This window comes from Mercenaria mercenaria, chromosome 3 (assembly GCF_021730395.1).
Source record: "Mercenaria mercenaria strain notata chromosome 3, MADL_Memer_1, whole genome shotgun sequence".
NCBI lineage: Eukaryota > Metazoa > Mollusca > Bivalvia > Venerida > Veneridae > Mercenaria > Mercenaria mercenaria.
In genome coordinates, this window is record NC_069363.1 from 97,881,191 (window position 1) to 97,892,077 (window position 10,887).

Sequence of the window (10,887 nt, forward strand, 5' to 3'; positions counted from 1 at the left end):
TTGTGCAAATAATTACTTATTATAAAATAGATAAAAAGAATAAAAAGTATAAAAAAACAACGAGGTCCAATAAAATCGGGGCAGTAACGTTTCTTTGTTTTGCAAGGCAGAAACGTTGTCTCAAACGTTAATTGCACTGTAAAATCTAGACGTAAAATAAGTTTTAGCCTGCTCCTGTTATATAGTCTTGTAATATAGAATGTTTCTCATTGCAGAGTTGGTGCAGCCGTTCTGCGCTTGCGCGGAATTATTATCAAATGGAACGCACGGCAAAAATACTCATTTTTTTGCATGTCCGCACGCATTTAGGGTATAATGTGCACAATATACTGACTAAAGGTTAGGGTCAGAATCACCATGGTTACAAAATATATACATTTAAGGTATTTTTGTTCAAATTTAGTTAATCCGGTATATACTGGAGTCTGTAATATATCACGGGCGCACCAACTCTGTATTTAGTCACAGCCTGTAATATAACTTATGACTTTGGCTTTTTTGTATTTTAGAGACGTTGACGTTAGTTTGTGATGTTCACCCTAAAGCAAACCCCTTTAATAGATGTTACATAATCCCTTCTGTCGATTAATCCTTATTATTGACTGTTCAGTGGGCACAACACCATAATATTATGTACACCACTTTATGAAAGAATAAACATAGATCAATCATCAAACTTTTTGAACCAGTATCAAATATTATAATTCAGAATATAAGCCGCACCATGAGAAAACCAACACAGTGAATTTGCGATCAGCATGGATCCGGACCAGCCTGTGCTGGCTGGTCTGGATCCATGCTGGTCACAAATGCAAGTATGTTGATTTTCTAATGATGCGGCTCATATGTATATATGCTTTAAAGACGACTATAATTCATCAAATATTCACTGCGATACTAAACAGACAGTTTTCCTTCTATTGTACATTAAATGTTTAGTGCCACATTGTATATTTCCTTGTTTTTTTACATTAAATATTTACTGCGGTACTAACACGGTAAATTTACGTCTACTTTACACCAAATACTGGTATATACTGCGGTACTAGCATGTTAAGTTTCCGTCTACGTTACAAGAATATTAACCGTGATATCAACATACTAGAAAACGTTAATACCAACTAATTTACAGAATTACACGGTTCTATATAAGAAAATGGCATAGAGCCCACGGAACTATTTACAATGTATTTACAAAATTCTAACAAAAAGAATTTTATAATATTTTGGTTGCATGTCTTTAAAGGGACTGACCTCCAGATTTGCTTAAGAAAAATTTTCTTTAAAATTGAAGTTTGGTCAAAAATTATGAATATAAAAATATGAGACTTAGTTTCTAACAAAAAAAAACTAAAATAGTTTTAAAAAATCAAGAAAAAAGATAACCGCGTGAGGAATCAAACCCCGGATCGCCGCGGCAATAAAAAAAATTCTCCCTCATCGTAACCATAATAGCGGATTTCAAAATATATAGATATTTTTAATCGAGACAGCTTTTCAATTTTCATCGTTAAAAGTAGTAAAAAGGGCAAATTATCATGGTTTCCGTAACATATTGTTTACTATTCACCACGTTAAAACCTTTTTAAGAAATATAGCTTTTATTTCCAGATATCTAAAAAATATTTTTTTTTTGTTTCGACAAAAGATCTGGAGGCCAGTCCCTTTAAGAATCAGACCGAGCAAAATATTTAAGATTAAGCCACGTGTATACAAAACAGTTTTCGGTCTCAGCTGAGTTTAACATCAATTTCAAGGTTAAATTCATCTGAGACTGACCAACGACATAGAGTAGCCCTTGAATTTACATGTGGTTATTAACTTAAAATTCAGATTTACATGACAAATAAAGTTTCATTACCAAACTCAGCTGAGACTGAAGATGTTTTGTGAGCAGTGAGTTAAATTTGGGACCAGTTTTTAGTTCTAATACCTGAAATTCGATCGTGAAAAAAAAAGAAAACAACTAAAACGAATTTATTATACGATATACATCATTACATGTATTATAATATCTCTTACGAACGTTTAATGTTGCCCTCCTTTTAATTAAATTTCTTTATCAGAAATTCTTGATTATTTTGAACTAACTATTGCTCATCTATATACTATCAATATTTTGATATGCTGGCCTGTAAAGGTAGGATGACCTATACATGAGGAAGAATTGGCCTCATTACTGATATGGTAGAAAATTGATATCAGGGGCGACAACAGCTACACGGTAACGGGTGACCAGCATTGCGATGTCGATATTTATTGCATCCGGGTATTATCACCTGGATGTTTATTTCAATTTCAAGACGTTTTCCGTAAGAATTAAACAAGCATAATTGACATGCCACTTTAGTAAAAGAGGGGACTTTTCATAAGAAATAAAAAACGTCATTTTTTAAAAACCAAACAATACTTAATATGTAGTAATGTTATTTTGTATTTTTATCTTTCAAGTCATAAAATAATAATAAATAAAACAAATAAATAGAAATAACAAAAAAAAATACATATATAAGTAGTGTTTCTTTTTTAAAAACGGTTGATTACAATTTATACTATTGCAGCTATTTAATAGTAAATGTAGATTTTATTTCTCTCTCTCTCTCTCTCTCTCTCTCTCTCTAAAATGGTTAAATATCATACGTATATCAATGAAGTCATTCTTAAGATATCGGGAAAATAAGAAATTAAATGAATCGAAAATTATGGAATGTTTGTAGAATAATTAAAAGGGAGACTTGTGTCACACTTGGTCAAATTGATCATTTTCTCTTTCTTCTAAAAAAATATCGGCAATCAGTGTGGTACAGGTATTCTGCCATATTCAATGTGAATATTACTACACAAATTTCCCCACACTGTTGCATAATAATAATAATAATAAAATATTATGCGAAAAAAGTAAAATGGCATTAAAATTATATTCAAAACGCATTTATAGAAACATCGATTTTCCGCCATATCGGCCATGAGGTCAAAGTGTTGTATATGTTTCAAGTTTATTTATTAGATCCATTAGGTTCGACGCTCGACTATTCAACAGCCTTGTCAGTTGAATGAATACAAACTCGAAAAGGGGGCATAATTTTGTAAAAATGCAACACAGTGTTATGGAACCTGCACAGTGCTAATCAGCTCATCAGTAGACAAGTGTGTGAAGTTTCAATCCATTCCAGTTAGTGGGTAGTGAGATATAATTTTGTAAAAAAAAGCATAGTAGAGTTATTGAAACTTTGCACTGCATATCACTTGTCGTATTCGATCACATGTCCATTCTACCAACTGTCTTATTCCATCATATGTCTTTCGACGTACTGTCGTGCACCGATGTTATATCATGACAATGAACATGTGCTTGAAGTTTCAATCCATTCCCATTAGTGGATACTGAGATACCAGCTTACATACAAAAGCTTAACCAAAAACTACTAAGTCGAAAAAGGGGCATAATTTTGAAAAAAATGCAAAGTAGAGTTATGGGACCTGCACAGTACATGTCAGATCATGACAGTGAACTAGTGTGTGAAGTTTCAATCCATTCCAATTAGAGGATACTGAGATACCAGCACACACACAAAACCTTAACCAAAATTTTCCAAGTCGAAAAAGGGGCATAATTTTGTAAACAAAGCAAAATAGAGTTATGGAACCTGTGCAATGTAAGTCACTTTATCACAGAGAATAAGTGTGTGAAGTTTCAATCCATCCCCACAAGTGGTTAATGAGATACCAGTTTACATACAAAAACTTAATCAAATCGGGATGCGGACGCCGACGCGGACGCGGACGCCGACGCACGGGCGAGTCCAATAGCTCTACTATTCTATGAATAGTCGAGCTAAAAGATCACTAAATCAGTTTAAATTTTCACGAAAATAAAATTATGTTTCCACACACACACATACACACACACACACACACACAAATGATCAAGGCCATTTTTCTTTTAATTTCATAAAATAATATATCGTCGGCATATGACGCTACAACAACTTCGCACTGAAGTTATTTATACTTCAAAATCAGTAGAAATTAACCGTCTGTGAACGTATCAATCTTTTATTTTACAAAAATGAAATGAATATCATTCAAAAGATAAATTCATTGAGAGTAGGAAATCATTTGCACCTAAGCTTTCATATCAGTGGTTTTATACAAAAATAAAATGCTTTGAAGAAACACATGTATGAGAATTTTACACATTTTATATGGAAAATAGAAGGGGAAAAATGACGAAATGATGGCATAAAATATCATGTTTTGAATGAATCAAAAATAAAAATAAAACCTTATTTAGAAATACCGTATGATGAATCAAATGTTGAATTTTGGTAAATTTTTTACACCTAAGGTTTCTTATTTTTAGTTTTAGTAATTTTGTTATTAAGTAACATGTGTGCATGTATATTCTTCTTATTTCTACATAGAAAATCTGACCGCTATCGATTTTTGGCCGGAGGAATATTCTTTGGTATGTTTCGCTTTCGCTTATATTAAGCAAACCGAACTCCTGTCTTAACGAATTTTTAAAGCACCCACGTTCCTTGGTAATCTTTCGAAAGATGAACTACGTACCACCTACAGAAAATCAATTACTTTCTATATTTCACAATCTACCTATACATGACATTTTGAAACAACGTGTACCAAAGTGTACATATAATACTATAATCAGATATCATGAGTGAATGTATTTCTTTATACAGTTTATGTAGTAGTATCTCTTGGTAAAAGAGGAATGGGGAATATCGTAGTTGTGTAATCCTTAAAATTTTATCCTGGTGGAAACGCATACTTCCATTTTATTCTTTTTATTCTGATCTTTATTCAAAATAAAAGAAAATAACTACAGTGTGTTTTGTAATGTACCTGTACATATGAAATTTTCTTTTCTACAATAACACACTTTTACACTCAATATTTGCATTTTGCTCGAAAATCTAGAACTATCATTTTATTGCGAATATTTTAGTATATCAAATGATAATATGTCTATGATATACAAAAATGTCAGCTTTATAGGTCACAAGCTTCTAATCTACAGATAAAATGTACTTGTATGACATTGTGAAAAGAACGATAGAAAATTTTTATCTTACCCAAGCCAGTTGAGTTAACCGATAAATACAGAAAAAGTAAATTTATGAAGTGAAAGTATAAAGTCATATCCACAAAATTGTAAGATTATCAATGTTTTGAACGGCACAAACTAAACGGATTTTTTTTTATTTTCAAATATCTTTCCAGTTTACTAATATTTGATCGATGACCACACTTTATCAGCTGTTGTGTTTACCTTCATTTTGCAATATGTTATCACGGGCATATTCATGAACCGAGCACAGACTTTATTTCAGGTTTAACACTACGAGAGAGAGAGAGAGAGAAATGATGTCGAACGACGACTACAAAGCTTGTTATTAAATGTAACAGAACGTTATCTTAAGTGTATAATCCTAAAATTTGAGGGCAAGATAGGGCTTTATAAAAAAGATGTGTTGAGTATATCACACGAATGAAAAAATCGACAGAATATATATTCGATCGAAAATAGCACGCGCATTAATGTGTATGATACTTAATATGTGATGTATATGTGATGAATGGTGGGGATCCAGCATCAATTTGTTGACATAATGACGTAATATCGTCCATGATTTTGAATGGAAAACGGTAGACAAATTACACTGTCCATGATTTTGAATGGAAAACTGTAGACAAATTACACTGTCCATGATTTTGAATGGGGATGTAGGGACAAATATGGTATCACTGTCCTAGATTTTGAATGGAAATGTAGGGACAAATAAACGTAACACTGTCCAGTTTATGAATAGGAAAATGAGCATGTTGCATTGATCAAAAGAAAAATGGTCAAAACAAACATTGTCAATTTTATGAATGGAAACCTGAACACTTTGTCCATAATTCCTATATAAAACCAAAATTGCGGTTTAATAGTATTGAATGATAGCCCTGTTGAAGAATTTTAAGCGCGTGTTTTTGTTTGTATAGTGGATTAACACTGCATTTCCTTCAAACAATTTTACATCCAGTCTTTTGAAATAATAACCAGTGTGGTCAAAACTAGTTTAAAGCAACTGAATCAAAGATTCCTCCTCCCTTGAAAATAAGTAAAAGTGAGTGAATGAGGGGTTCCTCCTCACTGGGAGGAGGTAAAATGAGGGAATGAGGGATTCCTCCTCCCTAGAAAATGAGTAAAATTGAGTGAATGAGAGACTCCTCCTCCTCCTCCCTGGGAGGAGGTAAAATGAGTAAATATGGGGTTCCTCCTCCCTAGAAAATGAGCAGAAATGAGTGAATTAGGGGTTCCTCCTCATTGGGAGGAGGTAAACTGAGGGAATGAGGGATTCCTCCTCCCTAGAAAATGAGTAAAAATGAGTGAATTAGGGGGTTCCTCCTCCTTGAAAATTGAGTTAGAAGTATTTATCCTCCATAGAAATGAGTTAAAACCGGTACAAGAGTGGTTTCCCTTCTTATGAAACGAAATAGAATTGACAATGAACATTCTATTACGACTACTTCATACTGATTTTGGATTCTTTACAACTCGTTGTTGTTGTAGTAGTAGGGGAGGAGTAGGAGGAGGAAGTGTATAAAATTGGCTAAAACCTACTTTCTTTGTCATTTTAAAACTTGACACCATGGTTTACACATGCACTTACTGCAACAGAAAGTTTTGGAGAAAAGATAATCTAAAAACACACTTACAACACACTCATAACGACAATATGTCTGAAAATCTTTCAAAGAATGGAAACTCTTCAGATGAGGAAATAGACTATAGTAAATCCGAAACTATTTTCGACAGATACAGGAAAAGCTTAAATGCTGCTACTGATGATGATAATAATGATGATGAAGATACTGATGATGATGATGATGATGATTCTGGCTATGATACCGATACTGATACAAAACATCAGAAAGACTCTTCTAGCAATTATAAACAAAGGAAACATATTGATATATGGAAATACTTCCTAGATCTTGCCTACGATGCAGGTGAAGAAATGCTAAATGAAAAGGCCAAGAAGAATCATAAAAAATACCCTGACAGCACACCGGAAGAAATTCAAGACTTAACATCTGATGAGCTGAAATCATTGTATAACAAACAGTTCAGACAAAACTATATTGACTTCATCCGAAAAATGAATGCACTTCGTAAAAATTCGGTACATCAAAAAATTATGAGAAGTGCGAAGCGGTTAAGAGAAGAAGACGAATTCTCAAAAGATGAAGCGATACAGTATGCTGTAAAAAAGAGGAAATATCTAATGGAGAGTGTTATGGATCAATACTCATTGCCTGAGCTTGAAGATATGGATGAAAGTAGTGAAGAAGAAGAGAGTACAAACAGCTCAGAGGAAAACGTGGATAACATTTATACATACAATAATTACTGACGACTGATAACTGTCATATTACTGGTTAACAGAACATTTATAAACATATTACTTTGCAAACAGTTCATGCTATGGATTTTGAAAGTTAAAATAATTCTATTATGTTTAGTGCGCTACCTTGCTTACTCGCACTGTGTTTGTAGCACATATGCAAATACTGTCACACCTGTAGTAAATGTATGTTATACAGAAAATAAATGTTTTCAAACCTATTCCTTTGTTTCTTCAAGTTTCTATGTGCACGATATGTACCTTCAAATGATGCCTTGGATTACATAATATGAAATATAATCATTTTTAAATCTTGGTGTTCAAACATCTTTACTCTCCCAATCTAAAGTACCACATTCTATTAAAACATTAAACATTTCCATTCAAAATCTAGGACAGTGATACCATATTTGTCCCTACATCCCCATTCAAAATCCTGGACAGTGTAATTTGTCTACAGTTTTCCATTCAAAATCATGGACAGTGTTATTTGTCTACCGTTTTCCATTCAAAATCATGGACGATATTACGTCATTATGTCAACAAATTGATGCTGGACCCCCACCCCCCTCCCCACCCCACACACACACCCCCCAGTCTCCCATTCATCATATATGTTGGACTTAGTTTCCATAGGCACAACAAAACGATTATCTTATTTGCAGAAATGAGAAAAGAAAAATGAATTTTAGAACAGTCAAATTTTACTGACACATCTCTCATACACCAAACATATTTTGCTTGATTCACACGGCCGACCTATCGATCCGATCGTTCCCAAACCGGATTAGTGCGGTCGGGATGATTAGACATAAAATTTGTATGAATGTTTGATCAATTACCGATCTAGGGGTTCGGAAAGTTAAAAGACTGTGTTCATACGACCGTCGGATGTCGGTCAAGTAAACATTGACAATAAATTGGGGAATGGGCGGTAACTGATCGAGCTCGATTAGCTAGAGGTCGGGATGATCGTTGTAGGTCTACTTTGATAGCTCTGATCGATCTTTTCATCCGATATGTAAACGAATGTTCCAGATTGTCACAAAATATGCCCATCATCAAACTTGGCCTAATTCAATGGGCATGATCCAAGAGTGCCTGGGTTATTTGGGTAGTTTTCGTACTTGGCTAAGATATTATGCCTACAAACATTTTCAGCAAGTTTGGTGACAATTGGATGAAAACTGTTGCACTTAGAATGAGGAAAAGACTAAATTCACTGTTTTTCGAGTACTTCAAGAGCCATAATCCGAGAGTGCCCGGGACGAAATGGCTTGTTATCGAACTTGGCCGAGATATTATGCCTACAAACATTGTCAGAAAGTTTGGTGAAGATCGGATGAAATAGGTTTGACTTAAGGAGAGGACAAGGCTGAATTCGCTGTTTTTCGAGTAATTCAAGGGCCATAATCATACAGTGCCGAGAACGATTTGGCTGGTATTCGAACTTGGCCGAGACATTATGACCACATTAAGATAATAGGTAAGGGTAGATTTCTCGGAAGCACAGCGCACTAAAAACACATCCTCAGGGCCACAGAATTGCAAATTGGGCCCACAACAAGAAGCTGTAACGGAAAAATATTACAGACGGATTGCTTCAAAAATCCAACAGGTACATTTGAATTTTATGCAAAGTATTAGATTGATGGGGAGGAAGGGGTAAGGGATAGAAAGGGGGCGGGGGCGGAGTTTTAAGGGGAAAGTGGAACAAGGAAGAACAAACAAAGAAAATACTGTGTTCCTTAACCACAGTTACTCTACAACGTAAACCATAATAACGCAGACATTTATGCACTAGAAATAAACACACGTACCGCCTTAGGATTTCGGAAGCCAAAATAAAGGGGAGGGGCACGAAAACTAACGCATAGTAAACGGGAGGGCATGCCAAAACAAGGGAGCGCAACTGAAAGCGATAAGGATGGTGGCGATAGTGGGAGTGAGGAGAATGGGGAAAAAAACGCTAACAAACAAGACAACATACGCAACACAAAATTTCAAGACAGACAGATAACCAGTTGAAGATAGGGGCACCGACTTCGAATGGCCAGTAACCTATATAAAGGAAACTTGGGGGTTTAAACAAGTTTAAGGCATGCCGACCTCGCACTTACCCTATTTTCAACATGTTTGACAACACAATGGAAATAAAATTCCCGCTTAGAAATTCTCTAACTTTGCGAAAAAATACCATATCATATTAAGTAAAACATTATACACTAAGATAAATCCAAGGTATAATCACACCAATGTACTCAACATCTGCAAATTCGGCGAATATCGGGTGAAAATTAAGGTAAATCTAAGGTATAATTATACCAATGTACTCAACAACTTGTCAGCAACTTCGGTGAAGATCGGATAAAAACTGCTTGACTTAGAGAGCGCGCATACTTTTGACGCCGACCGCCCGCCCACCGCTCGCCTCCGCCAACATGAGTGTTCACATAATACGGCACGCTCTTTCAGTGACGAGCCGTATTATGTGAAAGTAGCGAGTGTTCAAGATGGCAAGTATTCGTAAAGAAATCGTGAAAAGATAATATAGCAATCGACACTTGATTGTTAAGAAACTGCCTTGGTCGGAAAAGATCGAAAAAGGATACTCGATTGCTGTACAAAGTCGCCACCCGATCGATGCAGACTTTCAAACTGCCACTACCACCACCACTACTACTGCGACCGCCATTACTATTACTACCGCTGCCACCACCACTACAGCCGCTACCGCCGCCACTACTACAACTAACACCATCACTACCACTAGCTACCATCACCTCTACTACCACTACCACCACCACAATCGATACTACCACTACCACTACCACCACCACCACTACTTTCAATACTACTACCACTACCGCTACCACCACTGTTACCAATGCCACAACCACCACCACTACCACTACTGGCACCACTACTACTACTACCACCACCACTTCCACAGTCAATACCTACCTTTTAAAATTTCTTTGTTTGAAATTTCTTTAACATACCGCTGATCATCGCGCCATTGTAAACAGTGATGTCAGGATAACAAAATAAGCTACTTAATCTTTTATGGACATGTTCTAAAGACGGGAAGGACGTTTCCGCCTTGAAATTTTGTGTGGAATGTGGCCATTACTTGTGTGTTACATGTCTGGGTCAGCACGACAGATTTGACCTGATGAAGGATCATCAAATTTTAGATGTTTCTATGCTTGATCAGGAGCGTGAAAAGACAACGCATGTAGACATACCAACTCAAACAACATGTATTGCAAGAATTGTGACGAGGTCAGTTGTGGAGCATGTATTGTTTATTCCGAACTTCTAGCAGGGACGTATCGTTTTAAGTATGTTGAACCAACAATTGTCATTAAATCAACAAATGTAAAGAACATTGATTTAACTAAGTGTGCATTCTGGTTTTTAAACTTGTTTAAAAGCGGATGTATGTATTGAATTAAGTACGAAACAA